General features: G+C 34.6%; 1 long non-coding RNA gene across 1 annotated transcript; it reads left to right on the top strand.

The window, feature by feature from the left end:
• Positions 1–369: 369 nt before the first annotated feature.
• On the top strand, positions 370–2201 carry LOC107760199 (uncharacterized). The gene is made up of 3 exons (XR_001642352.2): positions 370–1155; positions 1422–1464; positions 1891–2201. It is a non-coding gene; the product is annotated as an uncharacterized LOC107760199 (long non-coding RNA).
• Positions 2202–18012: the final 15811 nt, after the last annotated feature.

The raw sequence follows: 18012 nt of genomic DNA, 5'->3' as shown, positions 1-18012 counted from the left end.
CTCGATTCAGGGATTGAAAATGGTGACTTGGGACGCCTTAAAATTCTCAGGTGGCGACTCTGAAATAACTAAATAAATCCCGTTTCGACTGTCCTTCAATTGGAGAAAACTCCCCACGCACCCCGCGGGCGCGGTAAAAAGGAGGTGTGACACTAGCCACTACAAGAAATAAGGGTTATGGCCACATTTATTTGGTGTCATTTATAATAAATGTCAGAAATTAATTACTTTTGTGACATTTATTAAAAACTGTTGCTAACATAATGACATTTGATAATAAATGTGAGAAAAGTATGACATTTTGATTTAAATATTGCAATATTAATAAGAAATTACCGACAATTACAATTAAAGAAGGAAACTTTAACCTAATGTCTAACTTTTAAATACGTGAAACGAAACAAATTAGACCCACAACGGCGGCTCCCGTGATATAATTCTTCTAGGTCTCCTTCACTCTGCTCCCATCGTTGAGTTCTTTCTAGCCTTTGGAATCCTCTGCTAATGGTGCCTTATCCGTCGATTGTTTCTTTTCTGCCTTTGATACTGTCGTAGACAAGAAGGATTGAGAAAGCAAAGTTGCGACATGGGACGAGGAGGCTACAGACGATATATTATTTAAAATTAAGATAAGATTTCCTTCTGAAGTTTGATGTCTCCACTGGTTCGAATATGAAGTCTTTCGATCTCTCTTTCTCTGCTACATTTAGGTAGCATCGTGATTAATTATTCACACATCTTTGTTCATTGATAATCATACAATTAAGTTTAGTTATTTTAAGATTTTTATAGTGTGTAGCTTTGATGATATTATTTGCTTGCAAAATTGGTGCTTTCTTGAAATATTTGCGTTTATGCAGCGCTTTCATTTGTTCTTTAGTTTGGAGTGCTTGAGGGGAAGGTAAAGATATTTTTTGGGGGGTTTTCTAAGCAAATTTTATTTTGTTTTTGATAAAGCATTCAGTTAATTTTGTTTGATTTTCCATCTTGCTTTAGAGTAAGAAATTTATTGTCTAACTCTAATTAGAGTAATGAATGTTGTCAGGTTTTTCACCTAAAGATACTCAAATGGTTAATTGTTGGCTCATATGTCTATTCCAATGTAAAGATTAATCATTTGCGTCACTATCTTAGTAGGAAAAATGTGGAAATGAGGTAATTCTTATTTCAATTCTGACACTGATTTCAAATAGGATACAAATATTCAGTGATCTTAGTTGGGATTTGGCAAGCTGATGAAACAAAGAGTTTTGCTTGATAGTGGAGTTTGGATGAAACTAGCTATGCATGTGTCTTTAGTTTTACCTCTATTTGATCTTGTTCTAAAAAAGCAATATTTTTTAGTTTTCTTTTGTATTTTTTGTTTACTTATATATGATATATCAAGTATGTCTCACTCAAATGAGTTATGTTTCTCGCAGGGTTACATTTAGATGTGTGCTGGTTATGGAGCTCAATTTAGAGGTATGCAAGTTTTGGAGCTCCATGTTTATTTCTTGTACAGTAAACTTCTGCTGACTGATTAAAGTGCTCCTTAACAGTGGTTGCTGAGGTTAGGATTGTTGATTCCAATATCACCAAATTCAATACTCCACCAACTTTTACCAACTTGTTAAACGTTTGAATTGTTGTGTATCTCTGTGTCAAATTCATGATAATATTGTTATTCTCCTTGATTTCTTTTAAGCCAAATAGTATGTAATTGATTGTTGCAGTCTTTGTAAGTTAGTTTTATTTGTTATAATTTTTGGATTAGGAGATACTTTACTTAGAAAGATAATTATTGGACTATGATAATATAAAACTACTTAAACGAATAGCTGTTATCTTCGATTAAATCCTACTGCATAGTTTATAGAGTTGCCTAATATCCTTTCTGTTCTCTTCCAGGGAATTTATTACTTAAAGTTGAAATTCTGCAATAATTAGTGGTATTAGCCATCATTTGATCATCACCTTGGACAATCTTTTTCTAGAAAGTCAGTAGATTATCAAATGAGTAGGCACTCAAACGACATGGGGAGGAAGCTTCTAAAAGAAAGTAGCAGAAGGAGGGGAAACAGAGCCGAAGAAGTGAAAATATCTCTTGTCCCAATATTAGTTTGAATCCAGCAATGTTTAATTGTAAAGATGTATAGCTATTCACAATTTTATTCTTGTATATGGATCATATGTTTGCAAATATTTTATTTTTGTTTAAATTGTCTATAGTGAATGACATTTGTAAGTACAATTTGAACTTTGATGGTTATATTTTCCTGTTAATAAAATAAAATTTTAGTTTCTACATTAAAATGCCAATGAGTATTTTAATTTTGACATTAAAGGATATGCTACAGAAATGTCATAAGTCACTCAAATTTCCCGACACTTCTAAATGTCATAAACTAAGCTACGAACTATTTATTTACTGACAATATATTAAATGTCAGAAATTTAAAGTGACATTTCAAAAAGAGTCATGAAATAAATGTCGTAAATTATTTACCGACATTAATATAAATGTCGGAAATTTTCCGACATTGAAATTTACGACATTTGACCTAAGTGTAAAATAAATGTCGGTAAGTAAATTTACGACATTTATGGCACTTAATGCGACATTTATTAAATGTCATAGTAGCCCTTATTTCTTGTAGTGAGCCGCCCTATCAATCTTCTCTGAATCCATCTCAATCATGGATTCTTTCCATGATTTTCTTGCCTTTTATATGTTATCAAAGTATTACCTTCAAGACTATGGTATCACTTAGTACTTGCCTAAACATGGCAAGTACCATCTCCCAAATTCGGGCCGTTCAACTTCAATCGCTAGAATCTGGATAATATCTCATCCATATACATGGAAAAATCGATAATTTCTCATACCAGTAGACCGATTCTCAAATGTTGAACCCTAATTAGGGTTTGATTTTTGATTTCTTTCCTTTACTGGTTATTTTATGATTGCATGTATGCTTTTACCTTTCTTCATTCATATTTGGTTGATTTCTTTCTTTATTTACTCGCCTGATTTAACGACTATATAAACCCCTCCCTATTCCCCCTTGAGACAGACCTTTAATGGCTAGATTTCACTAAAAATTGAAGTTATTGTTTTATTTTTCTCTCATTCTCTTGTTCTATACTTTGATTCTTGGTCGACTGAATGCCAAGACCACCCGGATTCAATTTTTCAACCTTTTCTTGGTGCGAGCACTGCCCAGGGTTCATTTGAAGTCCTTGGGAACTTTGATGCACTAAGATTCTGGGTTCTTGCTCTTTGTTGATATTTAGAATACTATAGAATTTTGTTCTTTCTTGTTGTCCGTTTAACTGGTAAGTCACTTGGCTTTTGCAATTTCATTCTTATGTGTCTATGATTTGCATATTTTTACTTCTGAAATTCATGGCTTAATGTGTTTCTGGGCTAATTTTGTGTGCAACTTTGTTAGCTTTGCACTTGCTTTGAGCCTCTTTAGCATTTAATTTCACCTAAAGCTACCAGTTCTGAGATATGTTATTTGAATATGCTTCACCTGAATGATTTAGACCCTCTTAAGTTCATATTAGCCTGATGTGTTGATACTTGAATGTCTACATTTGCTATTTGACATGAGCTTGCTTTCCCACTTTGTTCTAAATCTCTGTAATAGCTGACTTGCATCTGTAACGTGTTCTAATCTATGTTAAGACCTTCACTATTGGCTATGACTCGTTCTCCTGTTAATATGTTCCTCAACATGTCTTTGGTTTGCGTGATTCTGTAGCCTTAGTGATTATTTGGGACCTTTGGAATGGCTATCTTAATTTATGTTTCCCTACCATGTTTAATACTATTTTGCTTCATAATGCAAGTTAACATATCTGTCTTTTGATATTGTGATGGACACTTAGCATAATTTGGACCCTTGAGCTTTAAACCTTCTAAGTTAGTGCTATTCAAATTCTGTCCTTTAATCATTATTCTCTCACCCCCTTTTGTTACCTACATTATTCTGAATCCATCACTCTTGGCCGGCTGAAAGTCAAGGCCACTAAGTCTCTCTCTATTGACCTCCCTAGTGTGAGCACTGCTCGGGGTCCATTTGAGACCCTTGTGAACTCTGACACACCAGGACTTGAGGTTCTTTAGCCACTCTCTCTACTACTGAGACTTGAGTATCTTTAACACTCAGTTCTTTCCTCATTCTATCTACTGAATATACAAACTGGTTTGTTTAAGTGATTCAATATCTGTATCATATGGTCAATATATGGCTGTTTGGTTTGGCTTGAGTTCCTTTATGGTTTCTGGGCCATACTAATGAATATAGTCCTCCGTCAGAATCTGGGTACGCTATGTGTGAAGAAAGAAGGCCCAAGCAATGCTGGGTGTTTCCTTTTGGGCCTGCTATGGGCCTACTGTTATTGCCTATATAATATTTTCTAATTATATTCATTACTGGGTCTATAATAATTTTGTAATAAATAATTAGGGTGTTAGTGAAATTGGAAAAACGGGTATACTCTAATATTTCCATGAAAGGGTAGAAAAGTATGCCTATAGGATTCGTATGATCTACTTGCTATTTTATCCAACCTGCCATATATGCTATTAAATCTTCATGTACACTGGTAGAAATCATACCATTAGGAAAATTACACACTCACACAACTTGTGCTTTATTTATTCCTATGACTACTGCTATGTGTTACTAGACAGCATGCCTATAGGAAATAAATGTCAATAAACATTCCTTTGATTTGTATAACTTCAACATGTTCATTAGATTCCACGCCTATAGGATTATACTAGCTTATGTTCTACTGATTTTCACCTAGAAATCATGTCCATAGGACCTTAATCAATCAATAAGCTATTGTTATTGTTATCATATTGCTCCGCCTAGATAACATGCTTATAGGGGTAAAATGTTATAAATATCAAGTTCGATTGTCGATTGCTAGAGATCCTTTTTATAGGACACTATCACTCGCTTAATTTCGTTTATGAGATCAACTTGCCAAGTCTGGGCTCTCAGAACTATTTTCATTCTTTAGCTACGCCACTATTAGAAATCATGCCTATAGGACAATGCCACTTTTCTAAACTGGTATCTATAAAACTAGCCTTAACAGTTTTAAAGTTCGTAAATGGTCTACTGCCCCATCACTAAGAGTAATAATATTATATTTGCAATATTGGAATTCAAAGTCAGATAGAAACCATGACTATAGGGTTTTTAGTCCTTATCCTGAAACTGTCTAATGCCTAATGTGAAAATCTGTTTGCGTGCGTTTATTGTCCAAGTGTGGAGGCTAACCTGAGCCCTTGACTGCCTTACATGAAGTCCAACTTGTTTTGTATGTCGCCTAATTTTATTATTTTGAGCAGCCTAGGTAAAGTCTAGAACCACCAAATGGAGATCCAATGCCTCCTGGACCATAGGCATGGCACAGGTAGTGCACACATAGGATACGACTTAGAATTGAATTAAAGAACATTTAGGTAAACAACTTTAACATAGTAATCGGGTAGTAGGAGATGATAGTCCTTTCATGCTGAATAATATGAGTAACTCCCTACCCCAAGGAAGTTGTGAAGTATTATTTATGTTGCACGGGGTGATCCTTTAGGCTAAAAAACTTAGGACCTCCCATTCTCTTCTTTATACATTTAGTCATCTAATATAGACCGTTGTAGTTATATCTTTGTAATCCTCATTTCTCATTGTGTTATAATAAATTCCTTTAACCCGTACTCTCTTTGTTTATCTTGCCTAATTATAGTTGTGGACCTCGAAGAGTACCTACACCTACTCTTTGAGGTAATTTGAGCCCTTACCCGATCTTTGGTGGCGTTGACCAGTCAAACAGAGTTATCTGCATAATAGGTTCCCTAACGTACCTCAAAACCCGTTAGGTAGCGACTCTTCTTCTTTTAGCACTCTCTCTCCCATCCAAAAGAGTTGTAACATGTAAAATACTACTTTTGTGAGAAAACGGGGCCGCGACAGTCTGGAAGATGGGCTGAAATATTTTTATCATAGCCTTTTGAGACAAAGATAGAGCAGTTTTAAACCGAAAGGCATGACGTTTCACTGAAAATGGTGATCGAAAATGCAAAAACCATTTTTCCCTATCATCCGGATGGATTCCCAATCCCCAAAAGCCTGATTTGAGATCAAACTTAGAAAAATATTTTAGTTTGGCAAGTTGAGAGAAAAATGTGAGCTTATTTGGAATGGGAAACTTGTCATACAAAAGAAAATGATTGAGCGGTTGGAAATTAATTAACAATCCCAATTTACTTCTTGTTTGATGGACTTTTTTGTTGACATAAAAATTTTTGCACACCCATTGTGAATTTGTGGCTCAATGAGATCAAAATCCACCAGCTCCTGATATTCCTTCTTTGCAAGATGAAGGCGATCGGGATTCATACAAGACTGACTTGCCTTTGTAGGATTGATATCTCATTTTTTTTGAAAGGCAGCTTGATGAAGAAATCTTTTTTTTCATAAAGGATTGTCACATTTGGTTAAGAATTCAGTGTGAGATTCTGCACAAGAGTGTAGTGTGATTTGTGCTTCAATTTCCTTACTTGATCTTGTTCTGCGGGCTGGAATAATCTTGGGATTGCACAATATGGCTTGAAGTTCTTTTTGAATGTTATCCTATTGCCATTGATCTGGAGTGTGTCCTGCAAAATCCGGTAAATTTCAAAACCAATGATCAAATCCTTACCTGGGGTATTTGACCCAATTAATTTGGTCATGTACTTCAGTCCTGGGAAGAATTCGATGGTGATCGGGTAATTAGTAATGACAGTTGTGATCAGTATTCCATTTAAGGATGTGTTGACATTCTTGAAGTACGACATCCAATACTCATCTGGAAAGACCGCAGAATGAATAAGTGTGTAGGTTGCTCATGTGTCAAAGAAAGCTATGACATGTGTTGGTTTGTCCCACTTGGATGCATAAACTTTGATTTCTGCTTGCAGGATCATCGTGATGTTGTGGATATCTTCTTTCACCTTTGGCTTTTGTTCTGAAATTTGGTAATGATCATTATCATACTCCTCATAAACATCCAGGGAAAAAAGAGTCTTCTATGATCTCACGTTTAAGTAAGAAACGGATTAAAGGTCATCATCATTACTGTAATGAATGCCTGTGTAATCTGAAGTTTTAGAGAGAAGTCTAATAGACTGCTTGGACTGCGGGCAGTTCCTCGAAAAATGTCCTATTTTATTACAAATAAAACATGCTCTATTTCTCCTTGCATTGCCCGGCCTTCTCTTTTTGAAGTATTTTGTTTTTATTTTGAACCTGGACCTGTCGCCTGAGAATTTTGGCAACCTGAACCTTTTGGACTTTTTCTTTGACACCTAGCATAAGTAATCTTTCTTTCATGAGATTAAATCTGGCCTGAGCTTCAAATGCTGGATCATTCTTCGTTATTAGTTTTGGAGCATATCTTTTTGCACAGATATCATTAAGAGTATAAAAAATTACTTGCCTAATGTAAACAATATTCGTAGCAGTTATTGACTTGTATTTACCTTCTACGATGGTCATGGTTCGACCAGCCAACATCTTTGGTAGGTATGAAACAAATGCTTGTTTTAGATTGATATCCCCATCCAGCATAAAATTGTTTTTGCCATTTTCTTGAAATGTTTGTCAATGATATCTCTATCCAAATACAGACCTTCATTTCAAAAGGTTGTCTTCGTAGTTTTTCATGCCTTTGGCCAGCATCACCACAGAAAACTTCATGCAAGATTTTTTTATTAAAAGAAAAATCTTGGGAAGTAAGAAAAATATTTTTGTCTTGCAACCCAAGTGAATTCCAACAGTCTCGAAGAATACCTGAAAGGCTAGAAGTGAATTCTGATAGGACTACGTACTTTTATCGCTCTGCCAAATTCTTGGTCACCATACTAAGTGTATAAACCTTGAATTCTTTGGGGCTATATTGAAACTTTTATATCATCTAAGGTAAAGGTATGAAAATTAGTACCTACATGTTTGGCTCTGGCAAAATCATATCTCCTTTCTGGAGTGGACTCATCAATCAACCCATCTTGATCATTGCCATCTTCGGAGACCATTAAATCCCTGGGTTGATTCATGAAAATGGGAGGAAATTCTTCTTCTGAAGAATCTTGGGAGGAATCAGTACTTGTATCGGAACTATCCTCTGTTGGAACTTCTTCGGTAGAATCATCAATAAGCTCTTGTGTTTGCTAGATATCTGACCATTAAGATGTTACCTCCTCTGAATCACTCTGTGATTCTAGTAGTTGAGGAAAATTACTTTAGTAGTTGAGAAAGATTGCTTTAGTAGTTGAGGAGGATTGTTTTGGTAGTTATTACATTAGGAGTGCAAAAAGTTTTTCGAGTTCGCGGTTGACGGCGTACTTGTCGCGAGGGACGCTTTATGTGAGCTTCCAGTGCTCCCTTGTAGGAAGACTTTTGAGCGAATAATTCAACCGCTTCTAAGGTGATCCAATCTCTACGAAAGTAATCCAATCTCTTCAAAGATAATCCAATCTCTATTCCAGTAATTCAATCTCTACTCTAGTATTTTATCGATATCTACGACTCCCGATACTACACACACCCCATGTGATACCACAGGGGATGGGACCTTTTTGAAACCTTTTGCAAATTCACCTGGCCTCAAAAGGAAATCAGCAAGAACATTATCTTTTCCTTTCAAGTCAAGTCCTTTCAAGTGCTTGACTTGAAACTTTTACGGAGAGAACCATTGAGCCCCTCTGAGAATTTGCGGATTCGGAATGATCTTTGGATTTAGCTGGATCATTCTCAAAAAATCCTTCATATCCATCTCGATAAAAAACTCTGAGTGAATTAGGAAAAGAGTGAACTTTTTTACTCCATTTTCACTTCAAAAATCTCTTTGAAAGTGAAATGATAGTGTTGTTCAGCATCCAAAATCTTCCACTGGCATAACCACATATTTTTTTCTGACTATTTTCTTACCGGTATCTGTCTGCAATATTTTCTTTTCATTGGAGGGAATGTACAAAGACATGACACTTTGGGACATCTCTTTTATTTGTTTCACCGCATCATTTTATTCCTTGCCCCATGGCTGGGCATTTCTCTTCAACATTTTCGTGAGAGGAAAAATATATGTAGAAATAATAGGAATAAAATCTCTCACATAATTTATTATTTCCAAAAACTTCTGGATCTGCTTCATTATGAAACTAGTATCGGGGAACTTGAGAAGTTCCTGAGAAATATGAGGACCTGGGGTGTATTCTCCATGTGAAAAATGCATGCCCAGAAAATCAATTTTATTTTTTGCAAAAATTATTTTTTTCGCTGAAAGCCTGATGCCATTTTTTCGCACTAAAGATGCAAAATGATTGTATCTATTTTCGAGAACCCGCCCGAATTCATGTGGGACGATCGACTATTGAAGCTATTCACCTGGTGAGGAGATTGGTGGAGCAGTATAGGGAAAGGAAGAAGGACTTGCATATGTTGTTCATTGACCTTGAGAAAGCATACGATAAAGTCCCTAGTGAGATTCTATGGATGTGTTTGGAAGTTAGCATTGTTCTGATAACGTATACTAGGGTGATTAAGAATATGTACAATTGTGCTAAGATCAGGCGAGGACTGCGGGAGGTGACTCGATACCCTTCCCAGTTATGATAGGGTTGCACTAGGGATTTACTCTTCGTCCATTTTTATTTACCTTGGCGATGACATGTTGACGCGCCATATTCAAGGGAAGGTGCCATGATGCATGTTATTTGCTGATGACATAGTGTTGATCGACAAGATATAAATAAGGGTTAACACGAGGCTGGAGATTTGGAGACAAACTCTGGAGTCTAAAAGTTTCAAGTTGAACATGACCAAAACAGAACGCTTGGAGTGAAAATTTAGTGACGGGACTGATGAAGCGGGTGTGTAAGTGAAGTTGGATACTCAAGTTATCCCAAAGAGAGGTAGTTCAAGTATCTCGGTTCTATAGTCCAAGGTAACGGCGAAATTGACGAGGATATCAAAAATCCCGTCTTGGATCAGGATAGATGAAATGGAGGCTCCCATCCGGTGTTCTATGTGATAAAAATATACCATCAAGACTTAATAATAAATTCTACATGGTGGTGGTTAGACCAACTATGATGTATGGGTTGAGTGCTGGCCAATCAAGATCTCCCACGTCCAGAAAATGAAAGCAATAGAGATAGGATAATGAGATGGATGTGTGGGAATACTAGGAGAGATAAGATTAGAAATGAAGTTAATTTGGATAAAGTGTGAGTGGCCTCCATGGAAGACAAGATGCGGGAGTTGAGGCTGAGATAGTTCGGCACGTTAAGAGGAGAAGCACCACTAATGCTCCTATTAGGAGGTGTAAGAGGTTGTCCATGGCGGGTTTGAGAAGAGATAGAGGTAAGCCAAAGAAGCACTACGGAGAGGTGATTAGGCAAGATATGTCGTTGCTTCAGCTTGTTGAGGACATGACCCTTGATAGGAGAGTATGGAGGTCGAGAATTATGATAGAAGGTTAGTAGGTAGTCGAGAGTTTCCTTCTGTACTAGTCGTATTAGTAGCTCTCTTGTGTTTTCATATTATTAAATCTCTATCACTTCCTGTTTTTTCGTTCCCTTCATTTATAATATTTTTTTGTTACTGTTTGGTACTACTTATTTTCTTCTCCTTCTTTTTCTTTTTCTTTTTCTTCTTCTTTCTTCTCACCTTTTTCTAAGCCGAAGGTCTATCGAAAATGGTTTCCCTGCTTTCACTAGGTAGGGGTAAGGTCTACATATATACTACCCTCCCTAGATCCTATCAGTGAGATTAAACGGAATTTTTTATTGTTATTGTTGTTGTTTTATATTTCAATTCAATATTGTATATTATTTTTCTTATTTTGTAGGTTGTTGTTCCTTTTTTTTTCAACATTTGTTGTTCTCACTTATCATAAAATATTATTTTGCAATTATGTTTTAGATAATATAATAATGAATTATTTATACCGTCAGAGTACGCAATAACAAAGACGAAGTCTTATACTTAAGATTTAACTTATATATGTTAATGTAGATAAATTATGTCTTGTAATTTAACCTATAACTTTATAGTAGACTCTCGCATAATTCGCTCGACATATTATAGGCAATCATTTACTTATAATTATCTTTAAAGTAACATAATTGCGTAAAAACGATTTTGCACTATTAATACATAAAAGTTAAACTCATATATATTAAAGGTATGTAAGTTTTAATTAGTTTCGATTATAATCCTAGTGTCTAATTGATGTATTACCCGAATGTCCCATAAATCAGGTGGTCCGTTGTTTGTTGAAAATTGAAAGAAGCATGTGCACAGTATATTGATTTTTGGCTTGTCAACATTTATATGTCTCCATAATTGAAAGTGGCGACCTAAGTTAACTGAGATATAAATGTACTCTGAATATTGTTTTGTATTAAAACAATAACTGTTATAAAATAAAAGCAATGCAGTAAAATATAAATAAGAAGAGATAGAAAGAAGGGAGAAATGTTTTCTTCTTTCACTTTAGTGTATCTTTTCATTGCAATTATATGACCTTTTATAGGCATAAAAAGTAAAGATGATGGACATAAAGTAGGAGATTTAATCTTTAAGTTATTCACAACATGGGCATCCAATGTACAAACTATTCATAACACTCCCCCTTAGATGTCCATGTAAGATAATGTGCCTCATTAAGAACTTACAAAAAAAATATTGGGGTGTACATAGTTATTTATAATACGCATTGCTTGTTGCCTCATTAAAAACCTTACCAGGAAAACCCAGTGGGACAAAACATTGGTTAAGGAAAAGAGTGCAGCGTGTAGTTACTCCCCTTGATGAAAAATCACTTAATGTCTCGAAGACGACGCATTTCAATCTTATATATCAGCTTTTCAAATATTGAGGTTGGTAATGCCTTAGTGAACAGATCAGCCAAATTATTACTTGAACGTACTTGTTGTACATCTATTTCACCATTCTTCTGAAGAACATGAGTGAAAAAGAATTTCAGTAAAATGTGTTTTGTTCTATCTCCTTTGATATATCCTCCTTTCAATTGAGTTATACATGTGGCATTGTCTTCATACAATATTGTTGGAATATTCTCTTTCGAAGAAAGACCACATGTTTACTGAATGTGTTGAGTTATAGATCTCAACCAAATGCATTCTCGACTTGCTTCGTGAATGGCTATTATCTCTGCATGATTTCAAGAAGTAGCAACCATAGTTTATTTTGTCGAACACCATGATATGGTTGTACCTCCACTTGTAAATAAATAGCCTGTCTGAGATCGACCTTTGTGTGGATCAGATAAATATCCTACATCTGCATAACCAATCAATGATGGCTTGGATTCATTTGAATAAAATAAAACCCATATCAATGGTCCCTTGGAGGTATCTGAATATATGTTTAATACCATTCTAGTGTCTTTGTGTTGGAGAAGAACTAAATCTTGCCAATAAGCTTACTGAGAAAGCTATATCTGGTCGGGAATTTTTGGCAAGATACATTAATGCCCCAATTGCACTAAGATATGGTACTTCGGCACCAAGAAGCTCTTCATCATTTTCATGAGGTCGGAATAGATCTTTCTTTATATCAAGTGATCTCACAACCATCGGGGTACTCAATGGATGTGCTTTATCCATATAATCGCTTTAAAATCTTTTCGGTGTATGTCGATTGATGGACAAATATTCCATCTTTCATATACTCAATTTGTAGACCAAGACAAAATTTTATCTTTCCAAGATCTTTCATTTCAAATTCTTTCTTCAAACAGTCTACTGTTTTTGGAAGCTCCCCAGGAGTTCCAATGATATTTAAATCATCAACATACACGGCGATTATAATAAATTCAGATCCAGACATTTTTATAAAGACACAAGGACAAATTAGATCATTCTTGTACCCTTCTTTCAACAGGTATTCACTCAGGCGATTGTACCACATACGACCTGATTGTTTCAATCCGTATAAAGATTTCTGAAGCTTTATTGAACAAGTTTCTCGAAAACTTTTATATGCTTCTGGCACTTTAATTCCCTCAGGTACTTTCATAAAAATTTCGTTGTCTAATGATCCATACAAATAGGCTGTAACAACATCCATTAGATGCATATCAAGTTTTTCTTGCACTACCATATTTATGAGATACCTGAAGGTGATAGCATCCACTACAGGAGAATATGTCTCCATATAATCAATTCCAGGCCTTTGGGAAAACCCTTGTGCCACAAGTCGCGCTTTATATCTAACGACTTCATTTTTATCATTTCATTTTCGCACAAAAACCCATTTATATTCTACTGGCTTTATGCCTTCAAGTGTTCGAACTATGGGTCCGAAGACTTCACATTTTCCAAGTGAAGTTAACTCTGTCTGGATAGCGTCTTTCCATTTTGGCCAATCATTTCTCTATCTACATTCATTGACAGATTTTGGTTCAAGATCCTCATCTTGTTGCATTATTTCAACAGTAACATTATAAGCAAAAATGTTATCGATAACAATATTATTTCGGTTCCATCTTTTCCCGGTTGAGACATAACTTATTAATATCTCTTCATTCTCATTATTTTCAAGTACCTGGACCTCCCTTAAGGTCTTATCATTTGTTACGTCTTGGGGCTCTTCTTGAGCCACTACCTCTGTGTTATGTTCACTTTGATCACTTGCTCCTTTTCTTCTTCGAGGATTTTTATCTTTAGAACCGATTGGTCTACCACGTTTCAAGCATGGCTTAGACTCATTTGCCTTAATTAATTATCCTGTTGGGATATCAACTCGAATTGAAGCATTAGCAGTTGGAATATGTGACTTAGTCACCCTTGGTAAGTTAGTGAATGCATCTGGCAATTGATTTGCAATATTTTGTAAATGAATAATCTTTTGAACCTCTTATTCACATTGATTTGTTCGAGGATCTAAATGAGACAGTGATAATGCATTCCAATCTATCTTCTCTTTCAGCTGCTTATTGTCTCCCCCTAATGTTGGATATACTGATTCATCAAAATGGCAATCAGAAAATCTTGTCGTAAATAAATCTCCGGTCATCGGCTCTAGATATTTTATAATAGAAGGAGATTCATATCCAACATATATCCCCAACCTTCTTTGAGGACCCATCTTTGTGAGTTGTGGTGGAGCAATTGGAACATATATCACACAACCAAAGCTCCTAAGATGGGAAATATTTGGCTCCTGACCAAAAGCCAATTGCAATGGGGAGATTTTATGATAACTTGTAGGTCTTATCCGCATAATGTTGCTGCGTGCAAAATAGCATGACCTCATACTGAAATGGGAAGTTTTGTTCTCATAAGAATTGGTCTAGCAATTAATTGGAGGCGTTTGATCAATAATTCTGCTAGACCATTTTGTGTATGAACATAAGCAACCGGATGCTCAATTGTTATTCCAGTTGAAATACAATAATCATTAAAGACTTGGGATGTAAACTCACCAGCATTATCAAGATGAATTGTATTAATTGCATAATCTGGAAATTGTGCTCTTAACTTTATTATTTGAGCCAACAATCTCGCAAATGTCATATTACGAGTTGATAGTAAGCACACATGTGACCATCTTGTAGATGTATCTACCAAAACCATATAATATTTGAATGGTCCACATAGAGGGTGAATGGGCCCACATATATCACCCTGTATACGTTCCAGAAATGCAGGGGATTTCATCCTAACTTTAATAGTTGATGGTCTAATAATTAATTTTCCTTGAGAACATGCAGCACAAAGAGAATTCCTTAAATTGAAGAATCTTCTGATTCTTCATTGCATGTCCATGTGAATTCTCAATTATTTTACGCATCATATTAGAACCAGGATGGCCCAACCGGTCATGCCAAATAATAAAATTATCTTGATTAGTAAACTTCTCGTTTACTACGGCATGTGTTTCAATCCTGCTAATACTTGTGTAGTATAAGCCGGAGGAAAGAGCAGGTAACATTTCAAGCACATATTTCTTACCGGACATTATTGTAGTAATATAAAGATATTCAATCTTTTCATCATTTGTAATCTCAATATGATAGCCATTTTGGCGAATATCTTTGAAACTTAATAAGTTTCTTTGAAATTTACTACAATATAGTGCTTCATTCATAGCCAAATTTATTTCTCCTGATAGTAATAAATTGTCTCTTCCAGAACCTTCAATTAATCTTGTACTACCGGATATTGTATTAACATTCGCTTCTTTCATTACCAAATAAGAGAAATATCTCTTATCTTTTAAAATATTGTGTGTTATAGCACTATCCAGAAGACATATATCATCTTTATTAATCTTGAGTCCAATTGAAGACTGAGAAATTTTCATATTCTTCGTAAAAAAAAAAGACAAATAATACATCATAAGAAATATGAAAGACAAGAAGAAAAAAAACATTAAGAAATATATTAGGAATGTAGAAACTAGCAACACGTGATGCATTAGAAAAATACACTCAAGAAAAATAAACTAGTTGCAAACATAAAAATAACAACTTTTATAGCTTCATTCCCCAGTAAGATGATTAGTCTTCGGTCAATATCCTCAAAGAAGTCTCCAGCTTCTAAATGAGTAATATTTGTTAGGCCTTCAGAATCTCTTTATATGCAAGATGTGCCTTAGAATCATATTTGGTTGAGGGACCTGCTTCATCATCATTATTTTGAAAGGTCAAGTGTGCCTCCACATTATTTTCTTTTTTCCTGAGGGAGGCTTGATAAAGTTTGACAAAATATTCTGGCGTACGACAAATGCGTGCCCAATGACCTCTCATACCACATCAGTGACACATACTAGTTTTACCTTTTGAATGATTAATTTGAGAATACTTATTGTTCTCCAATTTATTTCCACCATAATGACGATAATTGTTTCGCCCCTGCCACGTCCACGTTTACGACCATGTCCACGATGGTAATTATTTTGTTTTCTTTCAAACTTATCATATGTTGCTACAACATTCACTTCCGGAAATGGAGCTGACCCAGTGGGACGGGCTTCATGATTTTTCATTAATAGAGTATTATTCTGCTCAGCCACAAGTAGGCATGTGATTAACTCAGAATATTTCTTAAAACCTTTTTCACGGTATTGTTGTTGTAGCACCACATTTGAAGCGTGAAAAGTAGAAAATATTTTTTCCAATAAGTCCTCATCTGTGATAGTGTCTCCACATAATTTTAATAGAGAACTTACTTTAAAGATAGCAAAATTATACTCACTTACGGTTTTAAAGTCTTGCAACCTTAAATGTATCCACTCATACCGAGCTTTCGGTAATACCGTAAGTTTTAGGTGGTCATATCGATCCTTCAAATTAATCCATAATTCAAGTGGATCTTTTACGGTTAAATATTCAGTTTTTAACCCTTCATGTAGATGATGACGAAGGAAAATCATGGTCTTCGCTTTATCCTGATTTGATGCTTCATTTCTTTGTATAATAGTATTTCCAAGACCTTTAGCATCAAGGTGAATTTCAGCATCAAGGACCTATGATAAATAGTTCCTCCCGGTGATGTCAAGTGCCACAAATTCAAGTTTTGATAAATTTGACATAGTGAAAACTATCATAAAAGATGAATAAGTTAGAGAAATAATTATAATAATAAACAATTAATGAAAACAAAATGATTAAGATAAAAGAAATGAAAATAGAGCTATATCATTTTAACAATCTACTATTTCATTTTATTCTTGCCATAAAGTAGAAATTACATACTTGTTTTATTTCACTTTATATTATTGATATATATGTGTTAATAGAATTGAACGTGACTAACATTATTTATATGTTCCAATAAATATAAAGTAATTAAACTATTAAATTATTGTTTGTCAATTCATTTCTCACAGTTCTTCAAAATGCCTTAAAGATATGTTTTGATCGAAGGAGTCCATGAATATTATAAGTATGACATTAGTGCATAGCTAGTTTGATGACTTTGAGATCCTCTAAGAGTTGAGCACGGAAGGAAATAGTTATTTTATCACTGCAATGTACTTAAACTATTTAAGATGCCCAAACGCACAAGTAATCTGCAAACAGTGAGCATATGATATGTACTGCCATAAATAAAATGATTATAATGATACATACCTTAGTAAAATATGGCTCAACTTAGCGGTAGTTAAGAATAAAATTAGAGTTTCGTGCTGATAACGTGTTATAAAATAAAAGCAATGCAGTAAAATATAAATAAGAAGAGATAGAAAGAAGGGAGAAGTGTTTTCTTCTTTCACTTTGGTGTATCTTTCCATTGCAATTGCATGGCCTTTTTTATGCATAAAAAGTAAAGATGATGGACATAATTAGGAGATTTAATCTTTAAGTTATTCACAATATGGACATTCAATGTAGCATCCAATGTACAAACTATTCATAACAATAACCGTTTAATATGCGTCTTTTACATAAAGTCTTCATATTATTATTGTTTATTAATATGTTATAATAAATTAATATAATTTTATTTTCACTGCCACGTACTGCAATGCCACTTTATTATATTGTCACTCTCTTTTGCATCAAATCCAAATACTACAGACAAATATGTTAACACCAAATTCGTTAAGATAATGAAATTATTATGTCGTATCCAACCATCGTTGCACAAGACAGTGAATCTCCTCAGAACTATAAAGTTATGGTCCATTATCTATGACCCTACACTATAAGCTAAAATAAAGTATTTAATTAATATGATAAATAAGTGAATTAAATATACACATAATGTTTAAGCATTTTTAAATATATACCAATATGTCCACTGTGTTGTCATGAAATTACATCCATCATTGTCCTTCACACTAAGATGACATTTGGTTGGTTGTTAATACATTGTCTGATTCTTAATTGCTCTTTTGGCATAATTAATATCTGCATAAATTATTGTATTATATATATTATTTTGTATATGCACAATTGAACATGAAATTATAAGAATACGAAAATTTGTAA

The sequence above is a fragment of the Nicotiana tabacum genome, chromosome 16 (genome assembly GCF_000715075.1).
Source record: "Nicotiana tabacum cultivar K326 chromosome 16, ASM71507v2, whole genome shotgun sequence".
In the NCBI taxonomy this organism is placed as follows: domain Eukaryota; kingdom Viridiplantae; phylum Streptophyta; class Magnoliopsida; order Solanales; family Solanaceae; genus Nicotiana; species Nicotiana tabacum.
The sequence above is the reverse complement of the archived record's forward strand: the minus strand, read 5'-3'. Positions and strand labels throughout refer to the sequence as shown.